This window comes from Gymnoscopelus microlampas (genome assembly GCF_963454915.1).
Source record: "Gymnoscopelus microlampas genome assembly, chromosome: 4".
In the NCBI taxonomy this organism is placed as follows: domain Eukaryota; kingdom Metazoa; phylum Chordata; class Actinopteri; order Myctophiformes; family Myctophidae; genus Gymnoscopelus; species Gymnoscopelus microlampas.
The window spans coordinates 52361519-52381985 of record NC_139941.1 but is presented as its reverse complement, the minus strand read 5'-3'; the positions used below and the strand labels follow the sequence as shown (position 1 = coordinate 52381985).

Genomic DNA, 20467 nt, shown 5'->3' with positions numbered 1-20467 from the left:
GAGCACGAGTGCCGCTCTATGAGCTTGTAGATCTGCTATTTTTGAAAAATCGTGAAAATGTGTGCACATTTTTGAATATATATATATATTTTAAAGCGAACATTTTTAACTCAAATCTTTGCCTCTGGGGGGTCCCTGGAACAACAAATTTTTAGATGTGGGTCCACGGCCAAATACACATCATTTTGGGGGTCCCTGATATTAAAAAGTTTAAGAACCACTGATATTATAGTAACATACGTTTATCAGAAAACTTAGATTTAGAAGACATTTGTAGAATCCCCCAGAAGCAAAGATTTGAGTAAAAAAAAGAAAAATCTCAATTTTACAAAAATAGCAGATCTACAAGCTCATAGCGCGGCACTCGGTGCCGCGCTATGAGCTTGTAGATCTGCTATTTTTTTAATAGCCCGAGAAATGTAAAATGACTTCAATGCGTTCCCGGATTGAATGGGTTAAGGTAAGCAACGCAGAGATCTTTAAGTTTCTACTTTGGGTCATTCCGGGTAAAGTGACAGCAGAAGGCTTCCTCAGCTGGGTGGAGCTGGAAAACACATGTCCCCCTCCGGATGAAATAGTTAATATAGCGTCACAATATTGTTAACCTCTTTAACCTTTTATACTTTGGCTATTCAAAAAATAGCAGATCTACAAGCTCATAGCACGGCACCGAGTGAGCTTTTAGATCTGTTATTCGTTTTGTAACCGTGAACATTTGTGCAAATCTTTGAATATACATTTTTTAAAGCGAACATTCGTAATTCAAATCTTTGCTTCTGGGGGGTCCCTGGCACAACATCTTTTCAGGTGGGGGTCCGCGGCCACATACATATCAATGTGGGGGTCCTTCGCACGAAAAAGTTTGAGAACCACTGGTCTAAATTAACCCATTAAGACCAGGAAGGCATCTGTGTCATTTTCAGATGTCTTTGGCTATTCATAAAATAGCAGATCTACAAGCTCATAGCGCGGCACCGAGTGCCGCGCTATGAGCTTGTATATCTGCTATGTTTAAAAAAAAATCATGAACATTTTTGCAAATCTTTGAATATATATATTTTTGAATAAAATATTTGTAACTCAAATCTTTTTTAGGGATTATTCTGGGGATTCTACAAATGTCAAAAAATCTAAATCCTAACAGTTTCTTGCTATAATATCAGTGGTTCTTTTTTCATGTCAAGGACCCCCAAAATTAAATGTATTTGGCCACGGACCCCCATCTGAAAATACGTTGTTCAAGGGACCCCCTAGAAGCAAAGATTTTAGTTAAAATGTTTGCTTTAAAAGATTTGCACACATTTTCACAATTCTTCTAAAATAGCAGATCTACAAGCTCCCGCTATGAGCTTGTAGATCTGCTATTTTTGAGTAGCGGCAGTGGCTCAGGGGGGGAGGCATGCGTTAATCCGACAGACCTTTTCCCCCGACTATGTGGCATCCGCGTGCGGTTAGGGTTAGGGTGCGGGTTTCGTTCGGGTTTACTGTTTAATGACTAACGTATTGCACCCGCTCAGGGGTAGAGTGGCCGGATGGGAACCGTTGAGCTTCCCAGTTTGATCCCGGGCTCCCCCAGAGTTAGTGTCAAAGTGTCCTTGAGCAAGACACTGAACCCCTAATTGCTCCAGATGAGCAGGTTGGTGCCTTGCATGGTTTCCTCCTCCATCGGTGTATGAATGTGTGTGTGAATGGGTGAATGTAATGAACAATCTATGTAAAGAGCTTTGGATAAAAGAGCTTTATAAATGCACCATTTACCATTATTTACCTTTTACCATTTAGCCAAAGAAATGTAAACATGACATGGATGTGTCCCGGTCTTAATGGGTTAATTAAGAACAATGCAATGGTGAAAGGTTCTACAGATGATATTCTGCTGACCGGCTGATAGGAGGGGGGTCATGGGGTCGTTGCTATGGTCACAGCATGGTGTCAGTGATACTGGACACCAAGTGTCCACCAGGCACCGAGTGCCGCACTATGAGCTTGATCTGATCTTTTTTTTATCTGAAAATCTTTCAATATTTATATTTTTAAAGCCAACATTTGTAACTCAAATCTTATTGCTTGCCGTTTTTCAGGAAGTGTAGTTCTTTGACTAGAGAGGAAGTGTAGTTCTTTGACTAGAGAGGAAGTGTAGTTCTTTGACTAGAGAGGAAGTGTAGTTCTTTGACTAGTGCTATATGTACAAGTGAGGACGGAGGAATAAATGACAGAGAACACAGGACGTATCTGTCCTATTGGTTGGTGCCTATCACTTCCGGGTGATAGTTTACCATAGCGGAACCCGGATAATGAGCTTCAGACGCGCATCGGGACGGTCTTTAATTTATTTTCCCCATAACATGGGAGTGGATGGAACTACCGACTTCCGAGCGTCAATTTGTATCTTATGGGTGCATCCACACATATGATACAAGTTGAAAAATGTCTGGCAGTGGGTGATGTATTTATTTACTCTGACAGTGAATGAGTATACAGAGAAAAAACAACACATAAAAGGTTTAAATGATGGAGATATCGGGGTTTCTTCTGGACAGTGACTATATGCACTGAATGCTTTGAAGGAATCTTTGAATATATATATTTTTCAAAGCGAACATTTGTAATTCAAATCTTTTCTTTCTTTGGGGGTCCCTGGAACAAAACATTTTGAGATGGGGGTCCCTGGAACAAAACATTTTGAGATGGGGGTCCCTGGAACAAAACATTTTGAGATGGGGGTCCCTGGAACAAAACATTTTGAGATGGGGGTCCGCGGCCAAATACATATCTTAAATGTTTTGTTGCTATAGTGTGTGTACAGTGTGTTGCTATATCAGTGGCGCTCCAACTTTTCCATGTCAACGACCACCCACAATGATATGTATTTGGCCGCGGACCCCCATCTCAACATGTGTTGTTCCAGTGACCCCCAGAATCACAAATCGGTGTTAAAACATATTAATATTCAAAGATTTGCACAAATCTTCCACAATTAAAAAAAAATCGACAAGCTCATAGCGCGGCACTCTGTGCCGCGCTATGAGCTTGTAGATCTGCTATTTTTTAACAGCCCAATAAATCTTGAAATGACACAGATGCGTTCCCGGTCTTGATGGATTAAGACACTCAGGAGGTCAGCGTCCAGATGGACCCTCACAGGTCTATAACTCTAGAGAGAGTAAAGGATGTGATTACTATCTGCTCTGTCTGGATTACACATGTCTCCTGAGAGCTGATGAGTGGAGGAGGCTGCCTGTTGCCAGGCTGTATATTCACTGAGAAGTGGTGGGAAAAAAGTACTCACATGTTTTACTTAAGTAAAAGTATCAATACTGCAATGTAGAAACACTCTATTACAAGTAACAGTCTGGTAATCAAAAACTTTTGTAATATACAAAAGAAAATGTACTCATTATGCAGAATGTCCCATTTCACAAGCTTTCAAATGTCCAGAATGTATAAAAAATCGTTTGAAAATAGCAGATCTACAAGCTCACAATGCATGCACCATGACACGTGAGCTTGTAGATCAGCTATTTTCAAATAGCCTACGTATATGGCTGAAGAGGTTAATGTATGTTTATGTTAATAATGATTTTTGTGGAGTAAAAGTACAAGTATTTAAAACCGGAAATACTCCAGTAAAGTAAAAAATACCTCGAAAGGGTGCTTAAGTACAGTAATTGAGTACATGTAATTGGTTACTTTCCACCTCATGTCACTGATTACTGGTTCAGCAGAGCTTGACTCTGATGCCCTCTGCTGGCAGTCCCAGGTAAGGTCAACATGGAGGCTCATAATCACACTAGACATATCAGTGACTTTTCTGTCAGAATAATAATTATTACACAGACTCAGACCCATAAACTATATTATTTCCCTCTCTGTTAAAAAAAAAAAGTCCTGATCTTTTTCTTTGTAATGAATGTGTTCCAAGCTGTGTCTTGGATTAAGTGGGGCTGTCCCAATCTTAATTAAATTATAACCCATGTCTAAAATAATTGTTAATTGGTTTCTTTCTGGTCTGTTTCTGGCCTTGTGAGGAACACACACTTTGTGCTCGTCATCAGGTCACATTGATTTGATCCATTCAATGATTTATTAGTCAGAAATAGTGATGCACCGATATATCAGCCACATATCGGTATTGGACGATATTTGCCACTATCGGTCAACATCGGTATCGGCAAAAAATAAAAGTTAAAGTTGCAGGCGTTAGGAGGCAATTATGTTGTGTTTCTGCAGATTATTATTAACAGTTATTTCTAAATAATGAAGATTTAGGGTATTTGTGTCCCTGGCACAAAAGGGTGAAATAATAACGGAGGATGCATTCATCTCCCCTTGTGGTCTCCTCCTCCTGATAGATGTTTTTTCAGGACACTTTTTGAAAGAAACCTGTGATTCTCATCCTTAGTTTAATGCAGGGGTCTTCAACAGGGGGTCCGGGACCCCTAGGGGGTCCTTAGAGCTAATACATGGGGGTCCGCAAAATCTTTGTGTGATATGATTTATGTTTTGTACATTAACCACTTGAACCCTAGCATCCCTTTCCTGAGGAGAACTTTAGCCAAAAATAGCAGATCTACAAGCTCACAACGCCTCGCAGTGCGAGGCGTTGTGAGCTTGTAGATCTGCTATTTTTGGCAAAGAGATATAGGTGTAGAGGGAAAACGGAGCAGACCAAGTAAAAAGAAAACGCTTATCTGAAGCACAATTTTATACAATATAGAGTAGGGGGTCCCTGCTTTATCTCTCTCTCAGCTAGGGGGTCCTTGGCCTGAAAACGTTGAAGACCCCTGGTTTAATGGATGATGTCAGGTTATTCCACATTGTGGAGGCAGAGTAGTAGAATGACAAATGTCCCATATTTGTTCTAAATGTGGTACTTTACCTACATTTTGACTCAAGTACTTTTACTCAAGTTAATGTTGAATTCCAGACTTCTAATTGTAACAGTAACATTAAGTAAACATGGGATTTGAGTGGCTGACAAAAGTGCCATTTTAAGTTTTAAGCATATTTAGATTAACGTGATAATATCGTTAAGCACAATTATGTTGGTCTAAGAAGGACATGAAACTGTGTCACTATAGACACCTGTAACCATTTGATTGGTGTTATGGGGTCATGTAGTGTACATTTAGTTAGGATACTACTGTCAGGTAAAATAAAAACACACTGTGTGTTGTCTCTGCTGTTGTTTCCTACTGACACAACTGAGCCAGTTAGGAGCCCCCTCCGGGAGGACGTAGGGCCTCCGTCCTACTCCCGGAATTTCATTTGTCATATAGGGTTACAATAGTGTCTAATGAATACAAGTTCTCTCTCTCTCTCTCTCTCTCTCTCTCTCTCTCTCTCTCTCTCTCTCTCTCTCTCTCTCTCATAGTAAACATAGTGACTGTGATGTGGTGTAAATGTCTCTCTCTCTCTCTCTCTCTCTCTCTCTCTCTCTCTCTCTCTCTCTCTCTCTCTCTCTCTCTCTCTCTCTCTCTCTCTCTCTCTCTCTCTCTCTCTCTCTCTCTCTCTCTCTCTCTCTCTCTCTCTCTGTGTGTGTCTGTAGGACAAATAGTAAACAGTTGAGCATAGAGCTTTGATGTGAGGTCTGTTAGATCTACTGTACACAGCTAGTCTACATGAGTTTCCCACCAGGATAGAGGAAGCTGAATAACATTATTTCAGATGATCAAGTGAGGAAACTTGGTCTTGCGTCTCTCTTCTCTCTGTCTCTCTCTCTCTCTCTCTCTCTCTCTCTCTCTCTCTCTCTCTCTCTCTCTCTCTCTCTCTCTCTCTCTCTCTCTCTCTCTCTCTCTCTCTCTCTCTCTCTGTAGTCTAACATTTACAGATGAAAGATTGTCTGGCTCCTGATTGTATAACATTATTATTTCCCCCCCCCCCTTCTGTTTATTAACCCATTAAGACCTGAGACCGATTCTACAAATGTCTTCTACATCCTAGCAGTTTTCTTAAACAAAATATTGTTGCTATATATCAGTGGAACTTTTTCATGCAAGGACTCCCAAAATTAGGCCTTTATGTATTTGGCCATCTCAAAACATGTTGTAATAAGGATCCTGTTATTTTAACTCCTGTACCTTCACACCATAAAGATAAGGTCTAAGTAAATCAGAAATATCCACAGTGCAAGTTCAGGATTCTGTTGAAATGGGAGGTGTTAATACCCTTGAATAAGACTCCCTACACAGGTGATTTATAATTGTCGGAATATAATCATTTTTAAAATGATTATATTCTATCCTTAAATCTAAGATTACAATTATTAGTGAACCTATGAATAATCAGAATGAATTATCAAACAAGCAGAATGATACAGTACCAATCATCAGTACATCAGAGCTCTGGTTGCACAAATCTCTCCCTGGCACAAGTAATACAGCAACAGGTCAAGAAGTCTGCACACTGTACGCTTTCCCCGAAGAGCCTTTATATCTCACACATTATAATAAAAAGTTATCAGAAAGAGTCGCTATTGATCCATCGTAGGGGATGGGCTGACGGGCCCCTCCCTCGCTCTCTCACGGGCTGTGGGATGATTTGGGTTCTCAGGAGTCCACCTGTGGAATGAATATCCTCCCTTATTATATTAACTTATTGTCTTGGGAGCAGATAGCTGTACTCTGTGCCTACTGTCTGATCTGTCTGTACCAGGCCCTGGATGGTCTCTGAGCTTCAAACGATATGATCTCATCTCATGTTGATAAGCACAGTTGTGGTCATACTGACATAGTTCTACTACAAACTCATATTATGATGAACTATGCAAGACCTATATTATAACACGTTTAGACATACAAATGATTAAACTAGGAGCACTGTATGAAAATCTAAGTATTAGTGTATTGCTATAATGATCAGAATGGCTGAGGGTAAAGCAGTTTTATGTAATAGCAGGACGAAAATGAGCTACTTATAAAAATCCTCAGATGACCAGGCCGTAGGTGTAAATCAAAGGTCCTCTATTCTAGATGTATTTATTGGTTCCCTTTTCTACTCTTCTAATCTCCTACAATATGCAGTTTTCTAAAGACACATTTATTATAATTCTAAGACTTTGATTCTGAACAGCATTATAATTTCCTTCCAGAAGCAAAGATTTGAGTAAAAAAAGTTCCCTTTAAAAATATATATATATTCAAATATTTGTGTTCAAGTGTTCAAGATGTTTCTAACATAGCAGATCTACAAGCTCAGCTCAGCTAAGCTCAGCTCGAGCTTGTAGATCTGCTATTTTTGAATAGCCAAAGTATAAAATATGGATCAAGTGGTTACACAGTTCCCGATTTGAATGAATTAAAGATAAAGAGCTGGAGAGACAGGGCGTCCGCTGTTACTGAACAAACACGCTATGGCAATAATTACTATCAGAATATATAGTTATTTAACACTTATTTTAACACAATATGACTTAAATCACCTTTAAATCTAAACATCTCCCTTTTAACTCACACTGACACTACCGATAAACATTAACAAGACAGACTGTAAATACTTCACACATGTTTAACTATCTATGTAGAAAATAACTCACCATTCTATTTAAAAACTAGAAGCTGAATCCTTCAAGTAGTAAATAGCAATTAAGCAGTGGTGATAAGTAACATTTACTTAATCCTATAACACTAACGTTGAAAATAGTCACACCATCACTAACCATGGCTATATTTTACCCAGTATAATGAATTACATCAAATTATATTAAAGTACAACAATACGTGGCAAATGTAGGTACTCCTCTTTAATATTTCAAACGTCTAATTTCTCTCAATTGGGTCTTGAGCTAAAAAGGTTTGGTAACCGCTGTGTTAGATCATTGATGGTCATTTAAACTCTTTTTATACACTTTATATCAGTTGAAGGTCTTTGTGCTCCAGAGGTCAACAGCTCTTCAGTTTAAAGATTTACGTATGAACACTATGGAGCTTCTGCTTCAAAGAGAAATGACCCTCAAACTCTTCCTTTGATGTTCTGAAGCAAAGGACCTGTGTGTGTGTGTGTGTGTGTGTGTGTGTGTGTGTGTGTGTGTGTGTGTGTGTGTGTGTGTGTGTGCGTGTGCGCGTGTGTGTGCGCGTGTGCGTGTGCATGTGGTTGTGTGATGGAGGGTGAGGAGGTCAAACCATCAATAGTTAAAGCAATGTTTGAGGAAGTCATCAGTGGGTGAAGAAGAACTTTCTGGATTTTTCAAAGTCATACTGTAGCTGTTTTCAACTTGACATGTTACTATAGGCTAAAATGTAAAAAAAAAAATAGCAGATATACAGTACATGCTCACAATAGTGTCACATCGCAACAGCCAAACTGAGGGACTTTATGTAAAAAAGCTAGCCATGGTTCACATGATGCTTGTCTGTCACGAGCGTCATGGAGGAATTTCTGGTTTTGGCACTTTCTCCACTTACAACCCGTACATGTAGAGTGTTTGTTCCGTAACCGTGTTAAATAGCTCTATATTGTGATAGTCATTACTATAGAGTGTTTGTTCCGTAACCGTGTTAAATAGCTCTATATTGTGAATGGGCACTCTCTCTTGATTGGCTGAAATTGGCATCCCACCTGCAGTGAAATGTAAGAGAACATGAGGCACAATTATGTTTTCTCATTCCTTTATTGATATTGTGACATTCCATTCAAACCAAGCAAATTAAAGCCAAAAATCTAATATCTGAACTTCAAACCATTCATGATCAGGGGCCCAGATCCCAGGGGGGAAGGAACGGATAGAAACACAACAGTGGAGCTGAAAAACGGAAAGATAAATAATCAACTCAGACCACCCTAGAGGACCAGGTCCACCCATCACCTCAGACCACCCTAGAGGACCAGGTCCACCCATCACCTCAGACCACCCTAGAGGACCAGGTCCACCCATCACCTCAGACCACCCTAGAGGACCAGGTCCACCCATCACCTCAGACCACCCTAGAGGGTTTAGGTCCACTCATCACCTCAGACCACCCTAGAGGGTTTAGGTCCACACATCACCTCAGACCACCCTAGAGGACCAGGTCCACCCATCACAAGGAAATAGTGATGTCATGATGATCGTAACACATTAATTATCACACATTATAAATGATTACATAATAATAAATGACTTATGGTCAATTATAAAATAATAAAACCTTTTTCACAAACATGGTTGACTGACTTCCATTCAGATGGATATTAATATTTTATATGTTATGAAGAACTCTGATTGTGTGTGTGATCATTTATTTAATGTTTCAATATAGTGTAGAACTGAAATATTATGTTTGTGTTTTCCGACGACAGAAACTATACAAAGTAATTTGATGAACCGCCCACACTAATTGGGACTCCCTCTTCCTTTGGTGTGTCGCCCAGGTGGCGCCTAAACCCTGACCTTTAACCTCACATAAACTATGTCTATGAACCTAACCTTAACCCTAAACCCTGACCTTTAACCTCACATAAACTATGTCTATGAACCTAACCTTAACCCTAAACCCTGACCTTTAACCTCACATAAACTATGTCTATAAACCTAACCATAAAATCACCTCAAAACCACGTCAACCTTTGCGTAACACTGGGAAAAGACAGTAATTATCGTTAGCCTTCGCTAGCCATTTAGCATTTTGAATTGTTTAAAGGACACATTAGTGAAAAAGGTTGATGATGTCATCATTGTGCTGCTGCTATGAGTATTTAAAAGCTGAATGGACACACATGTATTTCCTCCTTTCTCCACTAGGGAGCAGCGATGACTCTCTGCTTCTCTGAAAACACACCCAGGTGTTCTGTGAAAAGACAAAAAAACAATAAGAATCAGAATGTATTAACTGTGTGAACATGTTAACAGAATAACCTTCCCTTATAATAGTACATAGTCATTCCCAAATGATTATTAATGTGTCATTGATAACTTGTTAAATGTTTGTTAATGGTTAATGATTTAATTATTTAAAACTATGAATGGATAATAGATCATGAACAAGTTATTAATAAACTACTTGAAAACCTAACCTCCCAGCACCCTCCCTGCAACTACAGTAACCATCAAAGTAGAAACAACTCAGTCAATTCAACATTTGACCAATACTTTGTCAATAGTGTATCTTAGTAGGAAGGGCAGCTCAGTTGGTAGAACACTCCTTTGGACCACAAGGTTCTGTCTTTGATCCTGCTAGTGATGGAATGATCAGTGTTTTAAATGAACTGAATCATTGGGTACAGATCATTGAAATGTTTATTTCAACCAAGAGGACCCCCCCCCCCCCCCCCCGCATCTGATCACATTGTCATCAGTGATACAACAAATCATTTGATTATTAAATGTGATTATTAGATTCATTATTATAATAAATTAAGCAGAAGACACATGATAATGTGAATTCACACGACCGGCATGGTTCACCAGGCTAGTTTTTTCACTTCTACACAAGCACGTTGTTTTGTGTATTTTTTTGTAGTTTTATACACTTTTATACATAAACAAAAATAATAAAAGTTCAGTAAAAAGAAAGAGGAAGTGAACCTGGGTGTGTGGGAGGAGTCTAAAGATCATCATTGGTTGTCGGCACCAGAATACGACCTGATAGAAGAAGAAGAGAGACAGTTAAAACACACAAACAAATGAATTCTATGTACTGTATTGTGTGTATTTCTCCATAAAATGCATAAATGTACACACAACATTCAGTCATCAGAACTAATGTGAACATTTGACTCATATTTAGGACTAAATGTAACACTGATGTATTAAAGCTAAATGTGACAACATAGAACACACTTTGACCTCTAACTAGGTCGTCTAAACTGGTCTAAACCGGTTAAGGTTCAATACCAATATAAACCAGTGTAGGTTGTGGCTTTACATGTATGTTTGTTTGCATTTCTCTGAGGGTTCCATATGTCATGTGATCCTCTGTTGATCTGACCTCATTTCTTCCACTGGTAGTAGATTAATTAATGAAACATGTTAATTAAACATGCTAATCACCTCGTTTCTTCCACTGGAAGTAGATGAATCCAGACAGGAACAAGACTAGACCCAGAACCAGACCTGATGCTCCCATGGCCACCTTGTTCTTCACTGACTCTGGCATGGAGAAATCTGACAATACAAATATTATATCTCATATCATATCATATCATATCATATCATATCATATCATATCATATTATTACAGTAGATTAAAACAACTTGTTCTTCACTGACTCAGACATGGAGTCATCTGACAATAAGCTACAACAACCAAACACAATAAACAATAAACAGACGACACAGTCATTGTGAGTCTGTTCAGTAATAATGAGTCCAACCCTATTGGTCCAGCTCCTTGAGGAGTTTGTCACCTGATGTGACATGTCCTTCTTAGAGCTAAATACATCCAAAACAAAGGATATGATGATAGATTTTAGAAGACATGAATCAACCTTTTACTATGATGATTATAAACCAGGCTGTGTAATGTGCAGAAAGTATCTTGGGACAGAGTCATAGACTCAGAACTGTGAGGCAGTTTGTAAAAAAGAACATCAGCGCTTGTTCTGTCTTATAAAACGGTCTTGTTTTCACATTGATGAAACCATGATGACTCTTTGATCTGCTTTTATCAAATCTAGCTGGTCTTTAATCTGCTTTTATCAAATCAATAAGCTCATAGCGCGACACTTGAATATTTGTGCAAATATTTGAATATATTTTATATATATATTTTTTTTTTGGGGGGGTCCTTGACAAGAAAAAGTTTGAACACGACTGATATAGCAACAAATAGGTTTTTTTTCAGATAAATTAAGACATATGTTGAGACATTTGACAGTTACAAATGTTCGCTTTAAAAATATATATATTCAAAGATTTGCACAAATGTACACGATTTAAAAAAAATAGCAGATCTACAAGCTCATAGTGCGGCACTCGCTGCCACGCTATGAGCTTGTTTATCTGCTATTTAGACAGTAGATTACACTATTTTACAGTAACTGACCCCAGTCCATCTTGATAGGCGCGGTCAGGCTGGGATGTTCCACCATGCATGTTATCTTCTCTCCTGATCTGCAACACACACACACACGCACAGACACACACACACACACACACACACACACACACACACACACACACACACACACACACACACACACACACACACACACACACACACACACACACACACACACACACACACACACACACACACACACACACACACACACACACAGTAGTAGTAGTAGTAGTCGATCTACACGCTGAAACGTGCCGGGATTCGACACATTGATCCGTTGACCTTTGTTACCCTTGTTATTCTGTGTGTGTGTGTGTGTGTGTGTGTGTGTGTGTGTGTGTGTGTGTGTGTGTGTGTGTGTGTGTGTGTGTGTGCGCGCGCGTGCGTGCGTGCGTGCGTGCGTGCGTGCGTGCGTGCGTCTTAATATTAGCCTACCAATTAATGGGCCATTTTTTTTATTCTTAAAGAATGTATGTATACGTGTCTATTATGTGTGTATTTCTATGTATAGGTGTCTGTTAGGTGTGTACCTGGGTGTGTACTCCAGGTAGGAGTGGTACTGGTAGTACCAGTCTCCATCAGACAGCTCAGCGGTAGAGGAGAGACCAGAGGTCAAAGGTTCTTGACCTATCCACCAGGTCACCAGGATCACTTTAGGATAGAAGTCGTAGCTGCTGCACCTCAGCATGTGAGTGTGTTCACCACGACGAGGGGGAGTCTCTGACTTCAGTCTCACTTTGGGCTCCACTGGATAAATAAGATTATTATTATTATTATTATTATTATTATTATTATCATTATTACTACACTTATTAATATATACCAGTCATTTGAACATGTCATTATCATTAATAATTGTATATTATCCAAATGAGATCCAAATGATCTAGAAAGCTTCAACAGGCTTACAACCCCTCCCGCTCACTCAGATCAGCTAACACAGGGAAGCTGTCAGAATCTTCTCTAAAACACCCTGGACAACGCTCCTCACGTCTTAAACTCTTCTCCCTTCTGTCTCCCAAACGGTGGAACAAACTGCCCATTGCAGTTAGAGCTGCAGACTCACTCCCAATCTACCACCATAATCTGCAGACTGTAGCACTAGACCTAGCCTTGAACTAGAACTAGATTTTTTTAGTTTTTGTCGCATTCCTAAGCCAATAATTTGATGACCGGCGGTCTCTCCAATAGGAGACTCAAAGAGACTCCTTTGAGTCTCCTACCAGAGACATTAGCATCTTTCCAAATTAATCAATCAAATGTATTGTCTCAGGAATGAGACAAAAACTAAAAAATCTCCATGAATTCAAGGCTTCATGGGGTGTAGAAAATAAGCCATTTTTGGGGTGAACTATCCCTTTAAGTGTTTAAACCATTAAGACCTGAGGTCGATTTTACTAATGTCTTCTAAATCCAGTTTTCTGAAAAACTACTGTTGCTTTATCAGTAGCTCAAAAACTTTTTCATGTAAAGAACCACCCAAAATGCTGACGCCCATCTCAAAATACTTTGTTCCAGGGACCCCCAGAAGCAAAGATTTGAGTTAAAAATGTTGGCTTGAAAATAATATAAATATATGAATTCACACACATTTTCTTGATTTAAAAGAAAATAGCAGATCTACAAGCTCATAGCGCGGCACTCGGTGCCGCGCTATGAGCTTGTATATCTGCTATTTTTTAATAGCCAAAGTGTAAAGTAATGCTTTTTAGCTCAAATCAAAATGTGACACAGATGCTTCTTCAGATCTTAATGGGTTAAGAGGATCTGAAATGTTTGTCAGCAGATTAAGTAATGTTTTATAATCATTATCAGATCAATATTAACACCATTAATCATCTCTGAATAGAATCATGTGATTTCATGTTATAGTTTATGAGGTGATGAGTGTTGAGTGCTGCTCTGAGATCAGCTCACCTCTCTTGTTCAGAACAGAGGAGTACCAGATCTCAGTGTTGTGTTTGCAAAATGCCTCTCGTTGTGCTCTCCAGTGAGCCAGTTGTCCAGGATCTTTATTGCTGCGCTCTGCGTTCTTCACACCAAGCTCAGTGTATCCAACAAACTGATCTACTCTACTGTCCCACTTGAGGAACTCATCACCATCGAAATTCAATGACATTATGTACTGTATGTCCTTCAGCTCACTGGAGTTAAACACACAGCGGAGAGCCTGATAGAACACATATCCATCTGGAAATAGACAATGAAAAATGTCATTAATGTTCACTTTTATTATCATCTGTATAATATCAACACTAGGCTAACTGCCCCCCATCGGCCCAATATGTCACTACATAAAGTCTAAAATAGGTTCAGGATGTGAAATCTGACATTATGTTTTGAATGTATATTAAATATCTTAAATACAATGAGATTGAGTTACCAGTTAAGTTTTGTTTCTCTATGTGTCCAGTTGTCTGTCTGTCTGTCTGTCTGTCTGTCTGTCTGTCTGTCTGTCTGTCTGTCTGTCTGTCTGTCTGTCAGACCCCATCATGTATTTCCAGGATAACCCTTTTTTTATACCTAGGCTTTTTGAAAAAAGCAGATCTACAAGTTCATAGCGAGTGCCGCGCTATGAGCTTGTAGATCTGCTATTTTCAAACATTTTAGTAGTTTTTACTTTTGGTACTTTAAGTAAATTTTTATGCCAATACTTTTGTACTTTTACTCAAGTCAATTTTGAATTCCGGACTTTTACTTGTAACAGAGTACTTCTAGATTGCAGCATTGATACTTTTACTTAAGTAAAACATTTGAGTACTTTTCCCATCAGTGACTCTAGTCAGCAAACAAGGTAAATAGTCACATATAGAGAGTAGAGAGAACAATGAAGAGCCTCAAAGAAACTATAGGATACCAGGTCAATCAATATTACAATTTTGGGGGGTCTCCAGTTCAAATAGGATTATTTTGGGGGGTCCCATCCAGTTGAAATAGGATTATTATTGTATTACACAAAATGTACTTAAAGTACAAAAAGTAAAAGTACTCATTATACAAAATGTCCCATTTCAAGTCTTGAAATGTATACAAATCTTTTGAAAATAGCAGATCTACAAGCTCACAATGCATCAAATGGTGATTAGTGACGCATTGTGAGCTTGTAGATCGGCTATTTTCAAATGGCCTATAGGGCTGAAGTGGTTACTGCATGTTTTGTAATAATAATCAAAATCTACAAAGTAACTAGTAACTAAAGTTTTCAAATAATTGTGTGGAGTAAAAGTACAATACTAAAAGTACAATACAAGTACATACTAATGCATAGATTAGTTAAATAAAATAAAAATAAAGAACCTTGAGCACATATTCATGTTTACTAGAAATACATATTATTTAGAAGATATTTCACCATAAATGCTTAATATACATGTTTAAACATGTTCATTAATGTTAAATATATTCAACCGTTTTAGTTCATAACTATTGTGTTCATAGTATTCATGTACCTTTCACTGGTGGTTTCTTCAAGGCAGTGCGAATGGTGTCCAGGTTGTGTTTGCAGAGCGCCTGATCATTCAAAGCATATTCATAAAACCCTGTGAAGGTCATATGATCTACAAACGGAGGCTGAGGCTCCACCATCTTCCCTTTGTTGAAGTCTGCGTACATCATCACTTCACCATCCAGTGCAAACATGTACTCTTTATATGGGTCTTTAACTGTGTCTGAACAGCCAAAGAGTTGAATGTCCTCATGGAACACTGGAAAAAACATAGATGTCATTAAATTCAACAACAAACTTCTTCACAGTGACAATAACACATAATCATCATGTTAAACTATCATGTTTGCAGTGGTGGAAAAAGTACTCAAATATTTTACTTAAGCAAAAGTATCAATACTGCAATTTAGATTTACTCTGTTCCAAGTCCGGAATTCAAAATTTACTTGAGCAAAAGTACAAAGGTATTGCTAATAATTATTTAAAGAACCAAAAGTGAAAGTACTAAAATGTTTGAAAATAGCAGATCTACAAGCTCACAACGCGTCGCATCGCGAAGCGTAGTGAGCTTGTAGATCGGCTATTTTCAAATAGCCTAGGTATAAAATAGGGCTAAAGGGTTAATGTCTTTTTTATAATGTTATAATTTATATCTGCAAAGTAACTAGTGACTAAAGTTTTCAAATAACTGTAATGGAGTAAAAGTACAATATTTGCCTCGGAAATGTAGTGGAGAAGAAGTAAAAGTACTGGACATTGGAAATACTCCAGTAAAGATAAAGTATAAGTACCTCAAAATTGTACTTGAGTACAGTACTTGAGTAAATGTAATCAGTTACTTTACACCACTGCATGTTTGGTTCTTATATGAAGTGAAAGGTTGGATATTAAAAGTAACTTCCTGTCAAACGTTTTATTCACTGAAACAGATTCAAATGTTTTTTTTTGTTTAGTATTTTATTATGAAAGTAATTCATACAGAATGATTTATTTCATGATGTCACAACAACAGTTCCTAACATCTGTTTTAATGTTTATGTGTTTGGACCAACATTCAAGATCCAATACTGTATATACAGGTAGTAAAAGGTGTGTGTGTGTGTGTGTGTGTGTGTGTGTGTGTGTGTGTGTGTGTGTGTGTGTGTGTGTGTGTGTGTGTGTGTGTGTGTGTGTGTGTGTGTGTGTGTGTGTGTGTGTGTGTGTGTGACTGTGTGTGTGTGTGTGTGTGTGTGTGTGTGGGGGTGTGTGTGTGTGTGTGTGCGTGTGCGTGTGTGTGTCATTTGTTTGTATTGTGCATTGTTCATATTTGTTTTTATATAATAACAGTAGATATAAATGTATATATTATATAATAACATAAATATAATGTACTTACTTCCTGGGATCGCTTTGACATGAAGTACAGAGGAGAGGATGAGGAGGGTGGCTGTAATCTTCATCATCACTGATCAAAACTGAACTGAATTTAATAGATGAGAATAAACAGATCAGAATAAACAGATGAGAATAAACAGATGAGAATAAACAGATGAGAATAAACAGATCAGAATAAACAGATGTTTACTGAAAGAGAAGTTTTGAAGTCTGAAAGAGAATGAAGGAGGACTCGTTCTTTAGTTCAGAAGAATCAGCCAATCAGATTTAAGATATGATGTTACATCATCTGTTTCCAAGAAGACGACAGTCTGGATTATTGCACATATCATGAACAGTATAGCTGCTGATGCACCTTATGTCTCCTCATACATACTGTATATACATATCTTTGTTTAATTCATCTTTTATTCTCTCCTTGCCCCTCCCCCTGTCCTCTTTTCTTTCTCTTTCTGAAAATAACTAAAACGATGGAGCTGCACTAGAAATAATTTCACACACTTCTTTACACCTTTAACCTGTGATGTGACAATAAAGATGATTCTGATTATGTTGAAGAGAAACACAAGAAAGAAAGAAAGAAAGAAAGAAAGAAAGAAAGAAAGAAAGAAAGAAAGAAAGGGGGACAACTTGAATCGGAAAGTAAAATATCTGGTCACTTCAGAAGAGAAAACCCAAATAAAATGCTGGAGCACTCCACTGGTCTACTCTGCACATATGTATTATTATGCAGGGTGACAAGGGGGTGTGGTCTCTGAAGACCATATTCACACGGCGGCCATTTTGCTATTAAGTTAATGAAATGCCACCCCGTTTCTTCAATGCAAAATGTAAAAATGGCCGCCATGTGAATATGGTCTATTATTTCCAATTCCATATAGTGTAAAATAATACCAGTCAGAGTTCCATAGCTTTTGTCCCCACCCCTCCCCACCCCCCCTCTGACAAAATCTAGCCCCCCCCCTACTGACAGAGGCTAAAATCGCTTGTCTGCGTGTGTGCGTGCGTGTGTTCAGCTTCACTGGTAAAATGCTGTTCATGTTCAATAAGCATCAATCCAAGCCTCATTACATCTCACTGCTGAAACCATCAAATGTCTTTAAAAACACACTGGTCATGTGATCAAAGTGTGTGTGTGTGTGTGTGTGTGTGTGTGTGTGTGTGTGTGTGTGTGTGTGTGTGTGTGTGTGTGTGTGTGTGTGTGTGTGTGTGTGTGTGTGTGTGTGTGTGTGTGTGTGTGTGTGTGAGAGTGAGTGAGTGAGTGAGTGAGAGTTTGTATCATTTGTTTGTATTGTGCATCGTTCATATTTCGTTTTATATAATAACAGTAGATATAAATGTATATATTATATAATAACATAAATATAATGTACTTACTTCCTGGGATCGCTTTGACATGAAGTACAGAGGAGAGGATGAGGAGGGTGGCTGTAATCTTTATCACCACTGATCAAAACTGAACTGAATTTAATAGATGGTAATAAACAGATGAGAATAAACAGATGAGAATAAACAGATGAGAATAAACAGATGAGAATAAACAGATGAGAATAAACAGATGAGAATAAACAGATCAGAATAAACAGATGAGAATAAACAGATGAGAATAAACAGATGAGAATAAACAGATCAGAATAAACAGATCAGAATAAACAGATCAGAATAAACAGATGAGAATAAACAGATGAGAATAAACAGATGAGAATAAACAGATCAGAATAAACAGATCAGAATAAACAATGCTTACTGAAAGAGAAGTTCTGGAGTCTGAAAGAGAATGAAGGAGGACTCGTTCTTTAGTTCAGAAGAATCAGCCAATCAGATTAAAGATATGGTGTTACATCATCTGTCTCTGGAAAGAGGACAGTCTGGATTATTGCACATATCATGAACAGTATAGCTGCTGCTGATGCACCTTATGTCTCCTCATGTACATACTGTACCTTATGCACCTTATGTGTAACCTCATACTGTATGTAAATATCTTTGTTGTCTCCGCCAGGCCGAAAGGCATGGCGAGAGAGTATGTTTTACCCCCTGTCCGTCCGTCCGTGTATCCGTGTGTGTGTCCGTCCATCCGTCCGTCCGTGTGTCATTCTGTCATTTTGTGTACAGCTAATCTCCGGCACCGTTGGCTTGATCGCAGCCAAACTGTGCACACACACTCCCTGGATGCCAGAGCAGAACATCTGCCCCACATTTTTCACATAGACCTGTTATAGCGCCACCAGGAGGCCGCTTTGTGCAAAACATATGTTTTGACAGTACTCTTACAGATTTTGCCCAAAAATCATGCAAATCGGTACACAGTATCTCTATAGTCATTAAACGAAACAAGTCTTTCAGATTTTTCATATTCCATCTTGATTGGCTAAAAATGGCTTCCAAAGTTTGTAGGAGTGCTCCGTTTTGAACAAAATGCCTCAAATCATGAACACAGCATGCAATTTCCATGACATTTTGCACGCACATTACCATTAGGCCGAGGAAGAAATACTACTTGAAGATTTTCAAATCAGCCTCATGGTGGCGCTATAACAGGCCCATTTGTGTTTTTACCTATAACTGCACCGATCTGCGTAAAACTCTGTATGCGCACTCCCTAGAGGTCAAGGAAAAACCTTTGCCCTGCATTTTTCATTTCTGCCTTTTATAGCGCCACCAGGAGGCCGACTTATGTAAAACATATTTCTTTATATTACTCCTTCCGATTTTATCCAAATTTCACGCAAATCGGTACACATGATCTCTATAGTCATGTGATCAAGCCGGATCTGTTTCATTTTTCATATTCCATCCTGATTGGCTAAGATTCACATCTAAAGTTTGCAGTAGTGGCTTGTTTTGAACAAAATGCCGCAAATCATGAACGCAGCGTCCGATTGCGGTCAAACTTTGCATGCACATTCACACTATGTTGAGGAACAATGCTACCCTTTTAACATTGGCCTGTTATAGTGCCACCAGCAGGTCTAATTTGGCAAAACAAATGTTTTCAACAAAATGCCCCAAACCCTGAATGCAGTGTCCTATTGCCATTCAAGGCCTAAGAAATGCCACCCTTTTCACATTGGCCTATTATAGCGCCACCAGGAGGCCACAATAACCTACCTGACCAGGCGGAGACCTGTGCTTCGAGGAGCACTTTTTCTAGTTTAATTCATCTTTTATTCTCTGCTTGCCCCTCCCCCGTCTTCTTTTCCTTCTCTTTCTGAAGATAACTAAAATGATGGAGCTGTTCACCCACTTCTTTACACCTTTAACCTGTGATGTGACAATAAAGATGTTTCTGATTCTGTTGAAGAGAAACACTATCATTTATAAGCTAAGGTGTTCTACATTCTCACACAAAGGAGTCACATTTGACCTCCTAACACAACCACATCTTCCTTGACAAAGGTCAAAGGTGACATGTTGGAGCATCAGAGTGGTTAAAGGTAGCCTGGGATCAAATACCATTTTCAGGTTTCTGGTCCGGTCTGGAGTGGAAATAACTTTACGTCATCAGACGGCTGGAACCCACGACCGGAACCTCCATCGCTGTGCGCCTCCAAAATGATTCCCCTAGTTTAAAACGTGTTTAGTTTGGTATAAACGTTTAGTTTATTTTGGTATAATAATGGTTTGGTATGTTCATCTTTTATTCTAACTCGTAGCATGACTAGTGAGA

The 20467-nt window shown here is 38.7% G+C and overlaps 1 long non-coding RNA gene across 1 annotated transcript in view; it reads left to right on the top strand.

Moving 5' to 3' along the window:
- Positions 1–20467, top strand: part of LOC311044533 — a 49059-nt gene that overhangs the window by 14973 nt on the left and 13619 nt on the right. Inside the window, exon 2 of the long non-coding RNA XR_014600705.1 lies at positions 8791–9008. This is a non-coding gene — a long non-coding RNA (uncharacterized lncRNA). The remainder of the gene's footprint in view (positions 1–8790; positions 9009–20467) is intronic.